The 22,234-nt window shown below is 45.0% G+C and overlaps 1 long non-coding RNA gene across 2 annotated transcripts in view; it reads right to left on the bottom strand.

Annotated features, from left to right (window-relative positions):
* LOC137215959 (uncharacterized) overlaps nt 1–20,739 on the bottom strand; it is a 28,305-nt gene extending 7,566 nt beyond the window's left edge. For both annotated transcript variants that reach the window (XR_010939509.1, XR_010939510.1), the window contains exons 1-3: nt 20,620–20,739; nt 12,800–12,995; nt 10,495–10,689 (exon numbers count right to left, since the gene is read on the bottom strand). This is a non-coding gene — a long non-coding RNA (uncharacterized lncRNA). The remainder of the gene's footprint in view (nt 1–10,494; nt 10,690–12,799; nt 12,996–20,619) is intronic.
* Between the last annotated feature and the right edge of the window lie 1,495 nt (nt 20,740–22,234).

Below are 22,234 nucleotides of genomic sequence, written 5' to 3'. Positions count from 1 at the left end.
TGTAATATTTACTTGAGGCCAAGATTCTGAATGAAAAATAGCTATACAGTCAATCAGGTAGGTGTTTCTAATTATCATGATTTTGACTTTATGTAAGCATGTCTTGAGTTCAGCATCAATTTTGGTATGTAATACGCTAGGCATAAACACACATACTAAAGAGGAAACTAAGGACGGGTGAGGGGAAGGGACAATATTAAAATAGCTCAAACGTTTTCTAAAACTATGACTTAGAATCTAACATTTGGCGAGGATTGTATATGCTTTGGACTATATGGTTTCAACTATGAACAGGGTCATTCTCATGCTTTTTCACCATCTGTTTGCAGTCATAAACCCAATTGTGAGAAAAATTGTACTCTATGACATCTTTGTGTTAATGGATTTGTGCCCGTTTTTGCAGTAGTTGGACATTTCAGGGTCACTAAAAGGGGTAATTTAATCAAGATGTAGGGTTCTTTCATTCTAGATACAAAGAGATGCAATGATGGTGTTTTGGTGATGTTGACATGCTACAAATCTACCTCAGTTTACATAGTAACTCACTTAGAAACTGTCCCCCTAATGACTTAATTTGCTTAATAAACAGCATTTCCAAGTTTCTTTTAATAAAGGCTCACTGTGGATTCTTCCCCCAAATATGTTGATTGTGTACAGAGCCCTTAATATAGCATCAACATTACCTGCTGTCTGAAGCCTTTCTTGATATATTAAAATAAAGTTTACTGATCTGTCCTCTGTGCTCTCAAGATTTCCTACACATACTTACATGAGTGGTCTCAACTGGAGGTGATTTTGTCCCCCAAGGAACATCTGGCAACGTGTGGAGACATTATCAGTTGTCACAAGTGAGGGAGTGCTCCGGGAAGCAAAACGTTTCAATCGTGACAAGATGGAGAAACCATGATCTAGATTAAGTCACCTTGATGGCCACACCTGACCCTGGATTTTCAGTGAACGAGGACGTGGAATTTATGTCCAATTCCACCCTATCTGCCCCACGCTGTAACAGCCACTTCACCGCTCGCCTCCTGCCACGCCAGCTGAGTCCAGAGGAACCTCAGGGGTTCTGCTTCCGATCCCAGAAAATTTAATATGTTTTCTTAACTCACGTCTTAGGTGGGGTTCCTTTCTCAGGTTGTGACTACAGCACGTGTCCATTTATAAACAAGAGTGAGCAAGGGAATGACTGGCAAAGATGCCCTAGCAGATGACCTAGGTGTCACAGACAGTCTTTTCTGCCCACATGGCATGACAGTAGCCTTAACTCCTCCTGATAGACAGGGTCCATCGCCAGAGCCGGGATGGTGACTCTTCTTCCCACTCACTGCTGGCATGAGAAACTCAAAAGTCACCAACAAATAGTCATAACACAATTAAATCCTTGGGCTTGTAATTGTCTGCTTTTTACTGCTCTGTGGATGCAGGAGGTGAAGGTCTCTTTATCTGCAGCCAAAGAGACCCTCTGACTTTCACACTTCCGTTCCAATTGGTGATTAATTCCCTTCAGTCTTTTATTTCCTTTCTCTAGTTCATCCATGCTACTCACGAGAAGCCATCCGATTCCACTGTTCTTATATCACCTTCCAGTCTTCCAAACACCTGTGGTATTGCCCTGCTATGTGTCCCAGAGCATTCCTTTCCACCCACATCCCATCACAGTTCACCAGGAATGAAAGTCTTAACAACTGAAATGCTGCAACAGGCGATTATCACTCCACCTACTAACTGGATGGAGTACTCATTGCCTACAACCAGTTAGTAGTGAGTAATCGAGTACCAAATCTCATGTTAGAGTCTGCTCCTTCTACTAGAGTGCGGAGCTAGCTACACCACAGCACAAGAAGCGATTGGACACATCTTTTCCCAACTCTGCATTCAGTCAGATCTTCCAAGGTGGGTGTATTTACACCATGGAAATTCGCGAGAACCACAAATCATGGCGTATTTTTTCCCAGAGAGCCAGTGTTTTAACATGTACCTGCACACCACTGGTTTCCTCTCCAGTCCCCTCTGGCACCTACTGTCTTAGGTTGTTTTCCTGGAAAACAGATTTTGAGATGAAGATTTGTCTGCAGGAAGTTTATTGGGCTATTAAGAACAGTACCTGTAAGGAAGTGAAGGAACCAGCATAGGCAATAGGGAGAAGTTAAAGTATAATGCAGTCTTGTAAAAGGTTTCAGACAATCCCAGGAGCTCGAGTTGGGATTCCCCAACAGAGTGGCTCAGAATTGAAACAGGGAGCTGGACCTTTGTGTGCCTAAACTGATGAGTCAGAGGATGCTGGCTGCCCCCAGCGGGGTGTGTGACCTTAGGGAGCCAGTTCCCTTCAGCTGAGGACAGTTCCTGAGGGGGTCACAGCTGTGAGCCATAAGTGGCCAAAAAGCATTCCTGAAACATCTGGGGCAGTGAGTGTTTTGGTCCTCAAAGTGGGATGTTGAACAATTGTGTGCATCCTTCTGTCAATAAATATTCATTTCACTTTATTTCTTAAGTACATCATTTACTTAAGAATCTTATAAGATTCTCTACAGAACTTGCTTGTAGATAAATATTTGTATACATTGATATTTATTTTAACAGAAAAGTCCTAAGAAATATGGTTTTCAAATGGGTTGTGTTAACTTATGGTTCCATCAGCCGAGAGCCCCCTTTCCTTGCACTTTCCCCAACAGTAGTTATTATTAATATTTGCAAAACATAACAGCCGAAGAGTGCATTTCATATTTGGTTAAACTGGCACTATTTTATTGCTAATGCAACTAAACACATCTCATATGCTTAGCGACTGTTGTATTTCTAAAATTGTAGACTATCTTCTCATGTTCTACCCCCTTTGTCCACTCTGAATAGTTTTCCTTATTGATTTGAAAGGGCTTTTAAAAATATTATTAGGATTCTAGCTCTTTTTCAGTGTTACACATTGAGAATATTTTCACCAATGGCTTTATTAATTTTTTTTGCTACTGGAAGTTGGTTTTATTGCATCATCAAAATTTTCAATATACTCTCTTGCACATTACTACTGTTATCACTATCAATATGGCTAAAAGTATTGAATTCTTACTATAAAGTGGGCACTATTCTAAGTGCTTTGAATTATTAAGTCACAAATCTTTATGAAGTATGTGTACTACTGTTCACATTTTATCAGATGAAGAAACTGGAGAATGGAAAAGTAATTTGCCAAAGCTCACACAGCTGTGACTGACAAAACCAATAGTTTGACCCAGGGAATCTAAGTCCAAAGCCTGTATCCAGAATAAATTATATATATATAAATTATCCCTAATAATCGCACATCAGATACACTTAGTGAGCTAAGCTTATGCCACTGCTATATTGCAGTGCCTATCGGTAGAATTTAATATAATTGGACTCGGGTTTATGTTTCATGATAAAATTACAGTGTGTTGGTGTTGGGTTGGAATTTAGGACATTTTACTTTCCTACTATAATTTATCTACACTTTCTAGGAATTCTAGAATATCCTTTTCCATTACCAAATCGTTCTAGATGATTTGGTAATGGAAAAGGAATAAAATAACATTTGGTTTGGAGTGAAAAGGGGGAAAATATAGCATTCATCAAGTGACCAATCTTTAACATTTAAATCAGCTCAAATTCTGAAAAGGAAAGGAAGAGGAAGAGGTTTTTTTCTAGCCCTTTTCTTTTGTTGTTCCGCTCCTTACAAAAAAACTTTAAAAACCACAATGATTTATAGCACTTATGAAGACAGTTCACAAATTTGTTTTAATAATAATTCCAATAATGTTACCATTTTAGAGAGACCCACCGAATCCTGAAGATTATTTATACTTGTTTTTGTGTGCTGCCTTGATCACTTCTTAATTATATGCTTAAATCGCTGAAATGAGGGTGTTAGGAAAGTTTAGTGAGTTACTAGGACTGACAGTTTGGAGTTCATTAACAAAATGAGCAGTGCATTGCTATTGAAAGAAATATCAATTTAAGTGACTGTCAAATTATAGGGCCTTCTTCCAGACCTGGAAGCAATTGAGTCCTGTACATTCCACACTTATGAGGAATCTTCTTTTGCATAATCACTTAACAATTTTGAGTGGGCAGCAGTACAGCTTTTAGATCTTTGCTTGTTTCTTTTTCATATGCACTCAAATCTAATTGTAATGTGTATCCTTGAAGACGAGGAGTCATCTTTCAGAAACTCCATCATCTTGGCAAGACATATTTGATTACTAGTTGCCTGCCCCGTGTCAGGCAGGACTCTCTCTGTGCTTTGTGTTGGACATCACATCACCCTCAGGCTCTTCAGAGGAGACCAGGCCTTTCTATTCTTCTGCAGATGACTGCATGCAAGGCACGTATTCCCAAAGAGCATCTCAACAGGTTTGAAGCCTCTTCGACCATTTTCTGCAGTAACTCCATTTGGTGGTTTCTTCAGCTTCAGAACAATTCCAATGCAGACACTCCCAGCCCTGATGCTGTAATTTTAAATGACCTTGCCTGGGTTTTCTGTGTGACAGTGCCACAGGGAATGACGCAATGGTCATTCAGTCATTTTGAGAGAGCCTGGGCTATCCCTGGGGAGCTGTTAGAAACAATCAGCCCCTCCTTCAGGAAATGAAAGGAAATGCCAACCCAGTGGAAATTTATTTATTACCTGTTTGAAAGCTGCTGAAATAACAAAACACCCTTAACAGACCAACCAGGGCTACACAAAGAAACTGAGGATATTCTCACCCTGGGGCCGTGAACGTCATTCAGGCAAGTGAGTGGAGTATTCTGTTAGCGGCACTCCCAAAGAAGGGAGAAGGCAACGTGGTCATATAAAGTGAATTAAAAATAAATTAAGCATCAGTGAGAAACTTTCCTGGACCTGACTCATGGCAGGAAATCTTCTCAAAGCAAGCCTTGGGGCCAACCAGGTCAACAGCTCCTGTGTCAGAGCAGACGTCCTGTCACACCTCCACTGAGCTGGGAACGCACCACACTCGAGTTCAAGGAGGTAAAACCAGCCCTGCCCCGGGAGCAGCTACTGTCCAAATCACTTCTCGAGCCCGTGGGAACCCTCGGGACTGAAAGTCATAACTGTCTTCTTTCCCTTCCCAAGGCTCAGCTCTGCATCTTAGAGACTCTGTGCGTGGGCCCTGGGCTGAGGCAGGCCAGCCCTCACCTACACTGTGCTTTCAGAGTGAGGTCAAGAGGGAGCACTTGTCTCTTCCTTTGATCTTTCTGAGTTACACTGCAGGTGATCCCTCTGCGTTGTAAACCTCTGTCGACGCCTGAAAAGGAGGTTTTCTCCCTATTACTCTGCCTATACTCTCTTGTGACAGTGTGTATTCTTGGTCCTCTTGAGAAAGTCTGCCTTGTCTCCAGTATACAGAAGTAAAATGATACAGGAAAACATAGGAAGAAGGAATTCAACCTCAAAGACTGTAACCTAGAAATATGGCCTGAGCTGCCACCCTGCCTGGCCTGCCCTACACATCTCAGACTCAAGATTGCAAAATCACCTCTCATCTAAACGTCCAGCCTGTGCATCTGCGCTATGGATTTCGGACTTGCCAGCCCCTATAATCATCATTGACTCCAAGCCATGGGCTGATGGTCCCCCACGAGGATGTGAGCAACAGGCCTTCGGTTCTGGGGGCCCCTCCCAGCAGCTCTGCTGGCCCAGGCACCTTTACCCCTCGGACTCTGAACCCGACGCCCTGCGGTCTGGGTGCTGGAACGCCCTGGGAGAGGTGCATCCTTGCGTTGCTGTGCAAGCTCCTCTCCGCTGGGCGGACCACATCCTCCTTTCCTGGGCCTCCTTTCCTGTCAGCAGTGGGAAGAGCCAGCGCCACCAGGAAACACCCCCAGTGCAGGTTTGCGACTAGAGATGCCAGTAAGCATGTTCCCTCCAGAGGAGAAACCAGGGAGTGAATCCTGCCCAAAGACGCAGAAGCCGTTTTCTGACCCAGAGAACGCAGACAGAGAGAGTCTTGGAAGTAGTCCTGGGGCCAGCCTCTCATGGCAGAGGCCCAGGTGACTGGCAAGGAGGCTCTGAGCCTCAATCTGAGATTTTTTTTTTTTTTTTTTTTTTTTTTTTTGCGGTATGCGGGCCTCTCACTGTTGTGGCCTCTCCCGTTGCAGAGCACAGGCTCCAAACGCGCAGGCTCAGCGGCCATGGCTCACGGGCCCAGCCGCTCCGCGGCATGTGGGATCCTCCCAGACCGGGGCATGAACCCGCGTCCCCTGCATCGGCAGGCGGGCTCTCAACCACTGCGCCACCAGGGAAGCCCCTGGAGAGTGAGATTTGAAGAAATGAAAGTTGGCAAATGTAGCCCAAAGAAGGAGTCCCTCTCTCTGCAGAGGCACACTTCTGAGATGACTCGGTGGACTGGAGACAATCCCCAGGGCCACCTTGGGAGGCACGTGCTGAAGATGGCAAAGCCACGTGAAGGAGGGAGCCCGAGTCACTGAGTCACAGCCTGAGCCCCAGAGGAACGTCACCCCTTCTAGGAACACTGGGATTGAACGGGGACACACTAGCTCCACGGAAAACCTGTAAAATGTCAAGACCTTGCCAGTTTCAACTGATTTCACCTGAGTTCTTGCAAGTGCAATCGAAGTCTCTCATTTTGATGACACCCTTGAGTCCCCTGCCCCTGCCTGCCTGAGTGACCAACACAAAGGAGAGCAGGTGCCTGCAGGGGACGGAGATCCCTGTGACCCTTGCAGGGAGAAGCAGCATTCCCTGCTGCAGAAGGAAACTCTAAACCAAGGGACTCAGCCTCACCCAGGGACGTGATGTCAGCAGCCCTCACGGCAGCCCCTCCGTTGTGACGGGACACCCACGTCGGAGGGCGGGAAGCGGACGGCGCGGCAGGACTTTGATCCTCCATGTTTGCCGTAAGGCCCGAGTTCCAGGCTGGTCTCTGGCTGCAATCGGCTCTTTCCACCGCCTTCAGCGCACCGACTAGCGATGCCATTCTCCCGGGTGTGCAGCCAGCAGCAGAGCGAGAACTTCACCGTTTTCCAGAACGTGGCCACCCTCCCCTCTGCCAGCCCAACCGATGCTCGTCCTGCTGGCCAGGCACTTGTTTTCTCCAGGGACAGAACAGTCCTCAGGGCTCTGCGCAGTCAGTTGTGCCCACGGGATCCCGGCCGTCAGCGGAGAACCCGGGGCCCTCTGGAGCCAGGGAAGGCCTGCTGACCTCGCAGGAATGCCTGCCCTGCCGGCCCCGGGCAGCAATGGGGTCTCTGCTCGCGCCGTCCAGTTGCTTGAGGCCAGGCCCGGGTCTCCTTGGGTGTCCCCGGGCGATCCTGGTCACACAGTCCCGTGGTCGTTTCCACAGTGCACAGCCCACGCGCTTTAAGGAGAGAAAAAGAGTCACAGCCAGAAGATCGTCTGCCGAGTCAGGACCGTCCCACAGCCCACGGCACAAGCCTACGCAATCCTCAAGTCTCCAGGGGTGGAAGCCGGTCCTCCCGGTGACAAACCCCAGCGACTGGCAGCGCGTAATAAAAATGGAACAGGGCTTCACTTGAAGGCACAGTACACGTTCTCAAGACAGAACAGAAAGGGGAGCCCCCAGCTGCCCCCAGCAGGCGCTGTCACCACCTCCACAGGCCACCGCGACCTGGCCTCGCGTCACCCAGAGAGCCTGAGCATCGCAAAGACGCCCCACGTGCCGCCACCCGTGTCCCCCGCAGCCGCAGGGACGAGACGCCGTCCACCCTGCCTGCCACCCTGGCCCGCCGGCCTCAAGCTCGGACCCCAAGCACTGCCCCAAGCAGGCCCGGCTGACCGAGGCCTCGCGCACCCCAACTCCGGCCCCGCCGTCCCCAAAGCCCAGGGACTGGCGGGGGCACCAGGTGAGCTCAGTGAAAAGGGAGGTCGGCGCCCCTTGTCCAGAAAGTCCCTGGCTCCCCAAGGGGCCGCTCTAGGCCCATCCGGGTGGGTGGACGCTCCGCCCGGCGCCCCGCGCGGCGCCGGGTCTACCTGGCGCGTCTACCTGCCGCGGGCGGATGACGGCGAGTTCGAGCGCTCACGCGCGCTCCGCTCGTCCCTGGCAGGACCAGCGCAGGGTGCCGGGCACGCGGGCCGGGCTGGAGGCTGCCGGCCGGCAAGCGGGGCAGGACCGCGACCGCCAGGGAACCCGGACCCCCGCCTCCACCCAGGGCGACGCGTGCGTGGCAGCAGCGGAGGCGCGGCCGGCACCGGGCGCCGGGCATCGGGTGATGGACAGCGAGAGCGCCGTGTCCGTGCAGGGCGCCCGTGCAGGGTGTGGTTCCACCCGGCCCCTACACCCACCCTCTCGTCCCAGAGTCTGCCACTGTCCTGGGATTCACCTGTGTCAGAAATTAGCCAGCTACTCTGCTTGGCCAAAAAAGTAAATAATTCATCGGCTGGTGATGATGACTCCCCTTCGGGAGCAGACACAGCCGCTCCAAGAGGCATCAGCGTCCTTCTAATCTGCTAACGCAAAAAAACAGCTTAGCATCTCAGGAGAACGCAGAACGACTTCAGGAGAAAACAGTGCATGCTTTGAATGAAAATTTCTTCAGTAAAGTCTAAAAACTGCTTGCCTAAGAAACTGCAGCATGAAGTACCTGCAAGCCGAAGGAACAGAAAAACGTGCTTGAAAACTCAAACACACAAACGAAACAGGTTGTGAACGATAGAGAGCCAGTTAAAATCTCCACCTGAAACTGTACTGAAGGTTGTAAATTTGCCTGATCTCTTTAGAGAAGATTATAGGATGACAGCGTCTTGGAATTCGAGAAAAAGTGTGCATTAGGAATGGGAGATCAACTACTCTATCAGTCAGAAGTTCATCTGAAAAAACTCACGGATGTTGTTATATGTAGATGTTTCTTTTAAAAGACTTGAAGGAGAAAAATAAATATTCAAAAAATTATCTGAAGACGACATGCAAATTAAGAATTTACGGGACAAGTAAAAAAAACAAAAACCTTCAAACTGAGTGAACATTTTTGCAGACTGAAAATTCAGAGCTTGAAAGAGATTCAGAAACTTCCGCCGAAACTTCAAACACCGCCTACATTATGTTGAGAACGTATAATGCAACTTCAGGGAACATTGCTAGAGGGAATGTGTTGCTTACAAATAGAGACCAAGCTCCCCAAAGTGTACGGAAACATAAACTACACAAATCAGAACTCAGCCTCTCCAGGGAGGGATGAAGATGTGGACAAAGAATTGGAAAGAATCACTTTCTTCTATCAAAACCAGATTCTCCTCTGTGGGAAAAGAGCTCATGAAAGTTGAATGGCAGCCCTGCCAACCTAGAGAACGCCCAATGAGCTAAGAAAATGACCGCAACAGACAAATAGTGGCTAAAATACAGTTCAAATTCCAGCCTTCCCTGCGGGAGCCCTTCAGTTCCTGCTGTTCCACCTGCAGCCACAAAGGCCTGCAAGTATCAGGGGGTCCCCCTGGATCATAAGATCCCCAAGGAAGGAGGAGGTTTCGGCTGGGAGGGCTCAGAAATTCTGAGTCACGTGCAGGCTTGATTCAACTTTCACAGCAGCAAACCCCTGAACTTCCACAGCCACAGCGCAACAGTTGCCAATGTTTTCTCTCTTTAAAAGTAATTTTGATTGAGCTCTTTTTAGTTTAACTGCTGATACTTAATTGATGCTACAATATTTCCTACTGTAGTTTGATAGCATTTTAATTTTAGGACAGTATTTTTCAAATGCGGATTTGTTTAATGTAACTCTCATGAGTATATATTTCCACTTCATTGGACCCTCTAGAATTAGATTGTCTACGTATGACATATTGTATTTTGATTTTATATAAAAAGTCCACTATTACTTAAACCACCTTTGAAGCTTAATATGAATAGAGATGTTTGAAACAATAGAGACCACTTCTGTATGCTAAAAAATATAGTCTACATTTTACACAAAATGTGGTTGAAGTTTCAATACATCTGGTCTACTTCTACCTTCAAAAATATTTGAATCTTCTGAGCTTTGGATCACAACACTTAACTAAATTTTATTTTGAGAAAAGGAGCGGTATTACTAGAATTCTTCTCTACTGAGAGAAATATTCAACTGCAGAAGGAATAAGAAGAGGACCACTTTTATTCTCGAAGCAGGTTAAGCACATGGTAATTGCTTTTAACCCGTCCACTTGTTGCACACACACTGATTGAGAACCTACGGCTGTCAGACCCCCGGCTGGGGATGCTGGGCTCACGGCAGCACCGCCCTCAGTCCACGTGCTCTGGAGGGTTCGGGGAGCAGAGAGAGGCCGAGAAGGCAGTACTGGGGAATGTCAGGAAGCAAACGCTTCCTAAAACGGAGAAGTCACTACCTGAGGGAGAGCAGAAACTGGTCAGGGAGACAGAGGGAAGAGCATGCTAACTGGAGGAACGAGGGAGAGCAAACGCCAGAACAAGAGTGATCAGGGCAGTCAGGGTAAGACAGCAACTTACCGTCCATGTGGGCGGGGAGCAGGTGTGAAGCTGGTCCGATTATAAAAGGTCTTACCTATCATCCTAAGGTGCTTGGCGTTATCCTACACTTTGATGAAAGGGTCTGAGCAGGGCGTGCTGCAGAGTTTCACGTTAGAGAGAAGATGACGGCCGCTCTTTAGAATGCAAGCTAGCGTCACAAACGGGCAGCTAGCAGAGAGGTCGCCTCCTGACCTGGAGGTGGAGAAGGATGAATGACCTCGGCAGACATCTAGAAGGTAGAACACGCAGGACACAGGACAGACAGGAGGGAGAGGGAGATGGAGAGAGAGAAAAGTGTAAAGTTGGTTTGTTTTGTTTTGTTAAGACTTTCCAAAGAGGGATGCCTTTAACTCCGATAAGATGCACAGAAATATGGACAAGTGGGTCAGGAGAAACACATTACCTTTCTGGCTCTGGTCCCCAACACACCCCAGATAACCAGATCAACTTAGAAAGAAACCTTTGCCTAGTGTCGCAAGAAAAGGCTTTTGGATCAACTGTTGTGTGTTCTCTCCCTATGTCTCTTTACTTGAGGGCTTAAATCGGGTTCATCGTATTGATGTACGCAAGGCCCCTTTTCCCTCTCTCCTTCTTTTTTCTTCTTCCCTTCTCCCTAATAATGTAATCAGCACCTGCAGATCCCTACCATGCAAATCGAGCTCAGATAAGGACAGTCATCTGCATCCAACATTGTGGTTCCTCCGTCTCCATCCTGTCACTGCCCCGGGGCAGCCTAACGTAATCACCATCCGGAATCCCTTACTTCTGTTTTTATGTGGCTTCATGGTCTATACATCCCTAAAATGGAAATGTAAATGTTTTACCTCTTTTTAACTTTTTACTTTAACATGATATTGCCACTGGTGTCACACGCCGCTCAGTGCCTGTCTGTGCTGTATTATTCTCTTTTATGTGAACTTCCCCTCGTTCATTTATCCACTCTCCTGCTGAAGCACATCGGGTGGTTTCTGAGCCTTTTGTACACTTTGGCACGTGTTTCTTTTCCAGCGTCCAGGACGCTGCTAACACGTTGGGGTTCCTCGTGTTTTTCAGAAGAGGAGGAATGCCGTGAACTCTCTTTACACATGTTCTTCCCACACAGGCTTAAAAAACACTTATTTCAATCTAAGTGATGTCTTTTCACACTGACTATTGATCCTGAACCCACGAATAGTCTCTTATTACGTCACACCAAAAGGACAAGCCCCGCTGCTGAATTAGGCTACTGGTTAACGCAGCAGAAAATAAATCCGTCACATGAGTTACTTGAACTAACCAGCCCAACGAGCGCAAACAGGGCACACGGAAGCCCCATAAATCCTCAGCACTGGAGGCTTGCTTGTGTCCTCTAACTGGCAGGTAAAACGTTGGAGTGAAATGTACTGCTGACCCTTAAGACTCTTGCTCTTAATCGGAGCGGAGACAGGTCCCCAGGCCTATAGGCAGCCAGAGACTGATTCAAAGACGCATCAAAGGGCAGAGAGAAATGTTTCGAGCTCTGAGGAGAAGCAGCAGCGCCGCTTCGCTGTCAGGGCTGCTCCTCCCTCGTGCCTCCCCAAGTCCTAAGCAGCGGACCCCACCTGCACCCCGCAGCTCCCCTGGCCTGGACGTGTCAGGAGTAAATATAACTGCGCAGGACGGAAAGGGGGACTTCAGTGCTTCCAACGAGGTCCCACCTTCTAGGCTAACATCCCACCTCTGGTGCAGCATCAAAGGCTCTTTCACTATTAAGACATTTATATTTTGGCCTGACTTTCCCACCTAACATTTCTAGAACTTCTGTCTCAACCAACTTTGAACCGCATATTCAAAGAGTTTCTTGCTCTCTACTTTTTTTCATTTCCTCTAATTTCTCTGGAAGTTGGGACTTTTTTTCTCCTTCCTAGCAGAGTATATAGTACTTGCTCATTTCCTTCACTCATTCAACAAATATGTGTTGAGTTAGGACTGTGAGCCATAGACTCTGCTAGAGCCCAGAGATGTAATGCTGAAAACAAGAGAAAAATTCCCCCTCGAGAATTTTAGTTAATCACACTGTGACCCACCATGAAAATTACAACAAGGAGGCGGTGATGGTCCCTAATCTATTCCGGCAGCCCTTGAGTGAAAAAGCCTTCTTAAGGGAGTGAAGTTGGGTGAAGGTGGAGACGAGCCAGGATCTGGAAAAAATGCACTTCCTGCCGCTGCTTCTCTCCCTGCCCCTCCGGCCTCCGCTCTCATCCAGGAGGCAGCATCCCCCAGCCGACCACCACACCACCCAGCTAGGATACCGACCTTCCCACTTCCGTCCTGCCCACCCACCCCTCCCAACCTCCCCACTACCTGCTTTCTGACCTCACCTCCTGCTGTTTCCACCGAGTCCACAATGACTCACGAGAACTCTCCCTTTCCACTTCCTCAGAAGGTCGACATCCCCCAGCTGGGTTTTCAAGAGGCTCTCTGTCTGGAATTCCCCTCCTCTTGTCACTTATATGATTAAAACTTTCTCATCTTTCAGATCTCAGCCTAGCTGACATCTCCTCAGAAGAACAGAACCTGTAAAAATCATAAATTTGGTTTGGTTACTTCCACGTCGTTTCTCTCCAGTACCAGTCTACCATCTCCTCAAGGGTGAGAACCATTTTCCCTCTTATGTACCAGCAACTAGCACAGGGCCTGGTACATAATACACCCTAAAGGCAATTTTGCTGAACAAATGAATGGATGGTGTTAGATACACATTTCTATTTTTTCTGTCAAATAAAATCATTGTTAGAAAGATTAATTCCACAGGCAAGAAACAAAAATTAATTGGAAAAAATTTAAACATTAAATGAAACTGTTCAGTTCTGTATTATGTTACTCAGGGTTCTCCAGAAAAACAGACTCAATAAAGTATACATGTACATAAATAAAATGTACCTATACATAACTGACTCACGCAGTTATGCAGGCTGACAAGTCCCAGGGTCTTCAAGGTGAGTCAGCAAGCTGGACCCAGGAGAACTGATGGTTTAGTTCAAGTCCAAAGGCCATGACCCAGGAGAGCCAATGGTATAGTTCTAGTCGGAAGGCCCACGGTCTCAAGACCTCAAGACCCAGGAAAAGCCAGTGTTTCAGTTTGAGCCCAAAGGCAAGAAAAAACCCGATGCCCCAGTTTGAAAGCAGTCAGGCAGGATGAATTCCCTCTTAAGAGTCCTTTCTGTTCTATTCAGGCCTTCAACCGATCGAGGAGGTCCACCCACCTTAGGGAGAGCAATCTGCTTTGCTCGGTCTACTGAATCAAATTTTAATCTCACCCAGAAACACCCACAGACACACCCAGAATAATGTTTGACCAAATGTCTGAGCACCTCATGGCCCATTCAACTTGACACATAAAATTAACCACCACAGTCTCCCCGTAACATCACAATTGCGTTTCCTCTGCATATTGTTGACCTTCAGGGTATCCAGTTGAGCTCAAGTTCATGGTGCAGGGGGGCTCCAGAATACACTATGTGTGATTCCAAGATAGAGGACCTAGTGACTCCTGTCTGCTGCTAGACCAGTTGTCCCTCTCAAGCTGGGATGCTACACTACAGGTGAATGCAGGAGAACGTAACTAGAGTCAAAGCAAGAGCCCCAAACGGCAAAGTTATCGTCACCATCAAGTGACAGAAGAGGAGAAATGGAATTTATAATGCTTATTTATAATAATAAATATGTCATTATTATTGAATAAGTGTCATTTGCTTACTGCTTGCCAAATACTGTCCTAAGCACTTTACGTACAATAACTCATTTAATCATCATAACAACCCTAGTTATTACTATTACTCCTCTTATACAGGAGAGCAAACCGTAGCACAGAGAGGTCAAGTCACTCGTCTAAGGACAGAGATGATGAGGCAGATCAAGGATCCATACCCAGGCATTTCTGCTCTAGAATCTGCACTCTTAGCAAGTGCACTTGACCGCCCCTCAGAGACCTAATTGTGCACCAGCTGTTTATACACGTTACCTCTTTAATCCTAAGTTAACTCTGCAGGTTAAAACTATTGCATGAGGAAAATGAGAAAACAAAGACTAATCACAGTAAAGGAACTGAGGCTGCAATACAAGTTAGTGGAAGAAGCTGTCTTTCAAACTATATCTGTTTGGCCCCAAAACCAAGTCTCTTTCTAATATTCCTCACCTACCTCCTCTCTGTGGATTGAATCCAAGTGGGTTCATTCATCTCCAAAGCCAAGTTTCCAATCACACATGAAACATAATCTCATATTTATAGCATAATCAGGATCACAGAATTTTAGTCAGGTCACATTTTTTTCTATGCAAATTGTATATATGCAGTGAAACTGAGTTAAGTATCACTTTTATGCAGAAATCATTTTCTATTTCTGACTTCCCTTTGCTTTATTTTTATCTTTATTTTTTTTTATTTTTTTGCGGTATGTGGGCCTCTTACTGTTGTGGCCTCTCCCATTGCAGAGCACAGGCTCCGGACGCGCAGGCTCAACGGCCATGGCTCACGGGCCCAGCCGCTCCGCGGCACGTGGCATCTTCCCGAACCGGGGCACGAACCCGTGTCCCCTGCATCGGCAGGCGGACTCTCAACCACTGCGCCACCAGGGAAGCCCCATGCTTTGATTTTTGATGGTAAAAATTCATCAGTTGGAATGAGTAACGCCAGCCTCTTATTTATAGTTCAGAAAACTTACATAGTGATTTGATGAGTATAAAATACGTCTAACCCAATTGTATAGGATACTGAACAGTGAAAGAAAAGGACCTGGCCACAGACTGCTGTGATTCCAGCTTTAACTAGGTAAAGACTGAGGAGTCACTAGGCAGCTTGACAAGGTTTGTCATCAGGTTAAATCCATTCCACTGTTCTCTGAACTTCCCCAAATTTACTTTCGTGAATGGACAGGGAATAACCTCGTGAGTCTGGATAAGCAATCAGGAATTCTGAGTCCACCCATGCGTGTCTTTAAGGGCACTTGAACACGAATAACATACCCTCTGGTGCACGTTGCCTCAAGTACTATGAGATCATGGATTTGATCCACCTGGAACAGCAAAACGAAGCAAATGCCAATATTCCTTTCAGCCAAGTCCCATGCTTTGAGCAGGACACTTACAAACAGTGTCCCTACCCACCTGCCCACCATCTTCATTGTGTGCAGTGCCTCCTAGAGTTAACTCGTATTCTGTAGGTTGCTCTAATAATAAATTCTAAATACCTCAACCCACTGTTCACATGTTCATGGGTACACATTCACTTCATTGTTTTAAAATAGTTACTTGAGAATGACTGTTTACTTTAAAAATATTTCTTCCAGATGATTGTAGGTAATTATGATGGGCTTCTGTTTAGACGCTGTGCAAATACTATCCAATACATTAAAAATAACATTACAAATAGTCCACATTAGCTAAATGAGCAGCTGTGAAGTGTGTTCCTCAGCAGATATTTCTTAATAGCCTAGATTCCCATCTGCCCAGCATGGTTGCCTAGAAGCTGCCCAGATGCCTAGATGTAATACAAGAAAAAACAACCTTTTTGCCTAAGTCTATTTCCTCTGTTTTACACAAACAGTGAACTAGGACAAACTGATGTTTTCGCTTTTGTGAGCAGAGTAAAGCCTGAGGCAGCTATGACAAGGGGAAACAATTCTGATTTTCTAAAGGCGAGTTTTCACTTAAAAACCTCAGACAAGTTGAGATTTGGTTGACAAATGTCTGAGGCTCCGTCCCTGGAGAAGCTGCAATCCTCCACCCGCTGATGACACACAGACTGAAACCTTGTACAACCAATTCAGAAATAGCTAGCCCACATCCTAGTCTGAGCTATGGAGTCTGACACTGACATAATAAAGATGTGCACTGGAAATATCCTTGAGGGACAGGCACAGGCCACAGTCCATTAGCGACCCCAAGAAAAGGTCAAGCAGCATCTTTAATTCCGCAATTGACTGTTGTGTTCACTTGGGGTGTTAATATGAGCTCAAAGAAAATAATTCATTCTAGGATGAGTCCCAACAATCTTCCAATCTCTCACGGTACCGACTGACCAGATAGAAGCCATTCCACTAAGATGTGCTTTCATTTTCAGTCCCATCATCTTTTTTAGAGGCTCTGTAAAAAGATACAGCACAGCGTGCCAAGGAGTATAGCTCAGCGATTGTAACTCAACAAGGCATTTGCTCCATTTCCCTGTGGGATGTTCTGCAAATCTTTCTCTCCCTTAAGAAACTGATGGAGTTGTACCTGTCAAGAACAACATGCTGCTAGGCTTGGCATTTCCCCAAGTTGTGCTAGGAAGACCTTGAACTTGACTTTGTTATCTTAGCTTGAAATATTTCAACCCTACCATGAAATGGGACAAACCAGCCAAAGGAGTGGGGAGAGGAGTGTATATATATATTTTGGAAGCGGAAACAGCATCTTATCTTCTGCAATGTATCATTGGCTAAGATTTTTAACTTAAATGTACAAGTTCAAGTTCACACCAGACTTTACTTCTTAAAAGTATGACTTACTGAGGTATGAGAAATGCAGATAGCTTATAGAAATAAAATTGCTTTTTTTTGGCTCTCTCCTGGGTCTTGTAGTTAGATATATCATGTTTCCAAATTCCCCCGTCACGTGTGTTATTAAACTATGCCCACAACCTTCTCCAGGTCATTAAAAGAAGTATATTATAGAAATAAAAGTCAACTCCCTCATTACATGATAAAGGCATCTTTTCAATGTTTTCTCAATTTAACTCTGTATGCAGGAGTTGTATCTATAATGAAATGCTTATCTCAAATGACTGATGAAAGAGTTGCTTCCCACTGCATGGAAGAGTTCATGATAGTTCCCTGTTCTTGGAGAGGCACTTAGAGGTTTATTCATTGTGAGCAGCAATCCGAGCTGTGTATACCGAGAGCCAACACACTGTAACTGACAGGACCTCAGCTAAGAGCATTCTGGAGCTAAGACACAGCAAACTGAAAAGCAACAAAGTGAAATTCTATTAACACTTGGTAGGTCAGAAAATATTATAATAAACAGAATGTAGGATTCAAGGAGATAGTTTGGGGAATTTCAGCTCTGAATTAAAATCAAGGAGTATCGTCAATGACGAGGTTTAGAACATCAGGATAACCCCATGAAAAATATTTCAAATCTAAGTGTCACTTTACATTCAAATTTATTTTAACCTTGGATTTTTCAGACAGCAAATAAATTATCTGCATGCTTTGCAGCAAATTGAACTTTGATACTAATTAGAGCTACAGTTGGGTGGTTTTCAATCGCCATCTGTTCCTCTTTCCTGAAATAGCTTTGGATTCCACACAGCACTAATATCTGAGGTCTGTTCTTTTGTCAAGTAATGTATGGACTTTCTGGACATTCTACAGCGTGCCTGAACTTTATAATTTGGCCATAAAATATGTAGGTGAGTATAGGTATACACACATTTTTCTCTTAAGATATATACTTAAAAATTCAAGCTTTTATGTTATCTTAAAGTATTGAGGTCTCATGAAACTACTGTGCTCATTTAAAAAGCATCACTCATGTTTCATACCATTTTCACTCCCAAGTTTCTAGCCCTGGACCTTAGCTTGGGAAAAAGTCTGCCGTCACTGTTTTGGATAAAGAGTTGCTCAGCTTTCCCATCATGCTCCTTCACATCTCACAGAAAACTAAGAACAACGGAAGGCCCCGGGCTGCTAGTCTCATCTTCAGAGCAGCCACACCATGGCCACACACAGTGGCCACACAGAGGAAGGTAGCCCTTGGCTGCTGGGCCCTGGCGTCCTCAAGCTTCGTGGCCACTCGGAGTTCAGCAGCGTCCGGATGATGCTTTTTCTGAGTCCTCATTCTGAGCACCCTCACAAACAAAGGCTGCAGAAGAGGGTAAAGGATTGGGTGCTGCCCTGGGGGGGAGGAGCTTGAGGCTGCCATCAGGACAATGGACGTGACAAGTCATCAAACTCCAACCTCACAAAGATGACAGGGAATAAGGCAACAGTTGAGGAATTTGGGATCAGTGAGGCCAACAGGGAATGGGAAAACACCTTTGAATTCAGGTAGAGTTGACTTTTAATTCATAAATCAGTACTGCACTATCCCCACCTTTCCATATTCTCACATCATATTTCTTTCTATCCCTTTCTTCCTCTCCACATAAAATTTCTGTAGGTACCAAATTGCCAAAGTGAGATCTGATCACTCTGAATAAACTGGTCATCTCTGGAGCCTACTGGGTAATTGAAATGTGTATTGAGCTGATGCTTGTTTAGCATATTATGAGCCACATACTGTGAGCTGTTTTTTACTCAGTCCTCATTACAACCGAGTGAGACATGTCCCATGACCCTATTTTCACAATAACAAAATAAAGGATAAGAAAGATTAAGCAACTGGCCCAAAGACACACAACCATTAATTCCCAAAAGAGTGTGGGAAATCTCATTCTTTCTTCTCCTCTTTCCATTGTGGAACATTCAAGAAGGAATTTCTTTTTGCCTTTAGTGGTTTCAAACTAGTCAGACCTCGAATCAACTGAGATCGCAGAATGACTGTGTATATATTATGTCGTATCTACAAATATGGGAAGTAGTTACAAATAACTAAAACTAGGGAAATATTACATCAAAATATCCATTTCTGGCTTCTCTTGAAAAACTCCTATACCCACTCACAGACTGTAAGTTAAACCCCTAGTGGAAGTCCACTTAGTTGAGGATAAACTCCATGTAATACCCGGTTGTGAATATAGAATCAAAATATTTAGAAATATGTTGCTGCGTGGAAGGAGAAATTATACTAACTAAACAAATGCTCACAATTTGCCTTGCCCGGTGTCACATTTGTCACCATTCCTGGAAGAAAGTGTTCGCCATAAACAGAGGGAGAGCAGGTGTGATCATTCCTTCAATGTGAGCTGAACTCAAGTGGCTTAGGACCTACTTCATCTTCACTTGACAGATACAAGCTGAAGCGTTAGGTACCACTAAGCGGATGCTCCTTAGAGGCTCTGTGTAATAGCTTTCATTACTTCTTCTGCCCTGGCAAGAAAATCCACCTGAGTCTCAAAGGTCTTTTCTAGCCAAGATCTATGAGCCCAGACCTCTGCTTCTTACTGAGACAAAATGCCCACTGAGCAATCCTGTACTCGGCAGAAGCTTTGAAATGTAATTCCCTCGTTCCCAAAACGTCCAAATGCTAGAGTTATCTGATGATTAAGAAGCTTGTCTCTGTGTCAAAGGAAGGTTCATTTCCCATAAGTAAACTCTTGGTGGGCAGCAGGGTATCATTTATAATCCTATATTTAAACACACAAAATTGAATAGATGCCGTGGGAGTTTCTGTTTAACTAAAAATAAAGATGTTTCCTTTAATCTGATAAGTGTTAGGAGTTTTCTATAAACCCTACCTCTGGTCCCACCCTCCATCCCTTTTCCCTTGTTTATTTCTGTCTTTTATTTTTCACATCCTGAACCTCTGTCTTTCCTCAAGAACCCTGCCCGTTACACTTCACAAAGTTCATGCTTCCTCCAATAGGACGTTATCCTCTGGGGTCCATGCATCCTCTTCTGTTTTTTTATTCTGAAAAAGGCCCTTGAATTGGCTTTTAGTTGGGGGCATGAGCATGAGGGGGAACCCCAGGCAGTTGATTTCCCCCCAGGGGTGGCCAGGCATCTTAACTTCTCCTCCTCCATTTGGTCATCAGAAGCAGCATGGTGTTTTTTGTAAGAGCGCTGGGTCTGACACAGCAGAGCTGGGATTATTTACTCTTAGCTGGATGAATGTGGATCTATAGCTTCAATATACCCGAGATTCCTGAATCTGTAAAATGGGAACAGCACTTCCCGCAGATGTTCCTTGTGAAAATCAAATGAGATGACACATAAAACCCACTTGCCGCGGTGCCTAGTAACTGGCACTCAGTACATTTTCTCTGTATAACCATCAAGGAGATGTTGACTTTGATTCGAGTTGATGAGGAAAAGAATACAAATTGTGTTTGTTACTTGCCTTACACCGAAATGGTTCATATCTCCCACCTGTGTACAATAATGCTAAAGATACACCTCGAGAAAAAGTAAACATTTGGGAACATGGTATTTAGCCTTGTGTAAAATGTTTCTGCCTTTTTTTCCCCAACCCATCAAGTAAGATTAACATTGAGGCTTACCTTGAAGACTCTTTAAGAATCCAAGTTAAATAAAATATTCTGTGAATTAACATATGTAACTCAATGGGATTTTTTTCCCAACATCACAAAAAGCCTTTGGTCAAAGAGTCTATATTTGAGAAAATATCTGAAAAAGAAAAAAGAAGTTAACATTACATGCTCTGATTGAATAACCGAAACAAATGAGAAGGAAATGACTTGCAAACAACCCTTTGAGGCTCATAATTTCCAGAAGCAGAAAGTAAGGGTGAGGGGGTTAAGTGACTTGCCTGAGGCCATGCACTCAGCAGTCTGGCAGAGCAAGGAGTTGAGGCAGATTTAGAATCCAGTTCTGTCTGACCTGTATGTAAGTTAATATTCTTTCTACTATGTCACATTGTTCAGTAATTTCCCATCAGATTTTCAAGGCCCTCTTCTTCAACATCACAAAACTGAAATTTGAAGCCAATGCACAAAATACAATTATTCTTAATTCCCAATACACTGAAAGTATTTTCAGAAATCTTTATTTTATAATATCAATACTCTAGGGCAGTGGTTCCGAACTAAAGACAATTTTGCTCCCTAGGGGATATTTGGCAATCTCTAGAGACACTTCGCTTGTCACGGCTAAGGCGAGTGGGGACGTGACTACTGGCATCTGGTCGGTAGAAATTAATGACATTGCCAAGCAATTTACACAACACAGGACAGTGCCCTCCAGAAAAGGATCGTCTACCATGTAATGTCAGTAGAGCTAAGATTGAAAAGCCTTGATTGGGGTTTTTGCTTTATAGCAAGTGAAAGTTAGACTCACCTTCCAACTAAGGACAAACTTTACGAAGCAATGAAGTGTAAGTCAATATTTTTTAAAACACTGAAAAGAAAGTGAATAATGATTGGAACAATATCTGAACAAATGCCACATTCCAGAGAGGTAAGCCTAGCACACAAAACTGGTTTTTCCCTGAGGGCTTTCACTCACTGGAAGAAATGGTTACCAAGCCAAGCTTCAGTTTGGGTGGCTTTTCAGGAAGAGGAGAGCAAATCCCAGGGGCCACTCACCCTGGGAGAATCAGTTTGCATCTTCTTCCAGTTGAATCTGGGAGCCAAGGGTTATACACACCCAGGGTTGCTCTGAACTAGAAATGAGTCAGCCTTTGTGCAGACTTGCAGCCCACATTTGTATCTTCCCAAGCTATAATTTTTATTTACTACCAGACTGGTAGTGCCCAGAGGCGCATCAGTATCTGGCTCTGCCCTGCTACCAGCCCATGAGAGGGTTCACACTTCCTCACCTTTGGAAATTAGGAGTGGCCACACGACCGTTCTGTCACATCTCTTGATGGTGCAGTTTGGGCTACTGTTGTATCTAAAAATTACAGGCTTAATTCCACTTCATTCCAAAGACTACTGTGGCTGCCTGAAAGAATTCCGCTTTTGCATCAATGTGCAAGACACGGTCACCAGGTCACAAAGCAGAGTGACTCTACACTCTCATTCTCAAATTGCCACGATGTTTAATCCCCGGAAGTCACTCTCAGCCTGAAACAAGTCTGTCTTCACGCACGCAGATCGTCTTCCTCACTGGCTCTCCAAACGAGCCTGCTGCGTCTGAATCATCAGTGAGTGTGGA

Source organism: Pseudorca crassidens, chromosome 21 (assembly GCF_039906515.1).
Source record: "Pseudorca crassidens isolate mPseCra1 chromosome 21, mPseCra1.hap1, whole genome shotgun sequence".
NCBI classification, from domain to species: Eukaryota; Metazoa; Chordata; class Mammalia; order Artiodactyla; family Delphinidae; genus Pseudorca; species Pseudorca crassidens.
The sequence above is the reverse complement of the archived record's forward strand: the minus strand, read 5'-3'. Positions and strand labels throughout refer to the sequence as shown.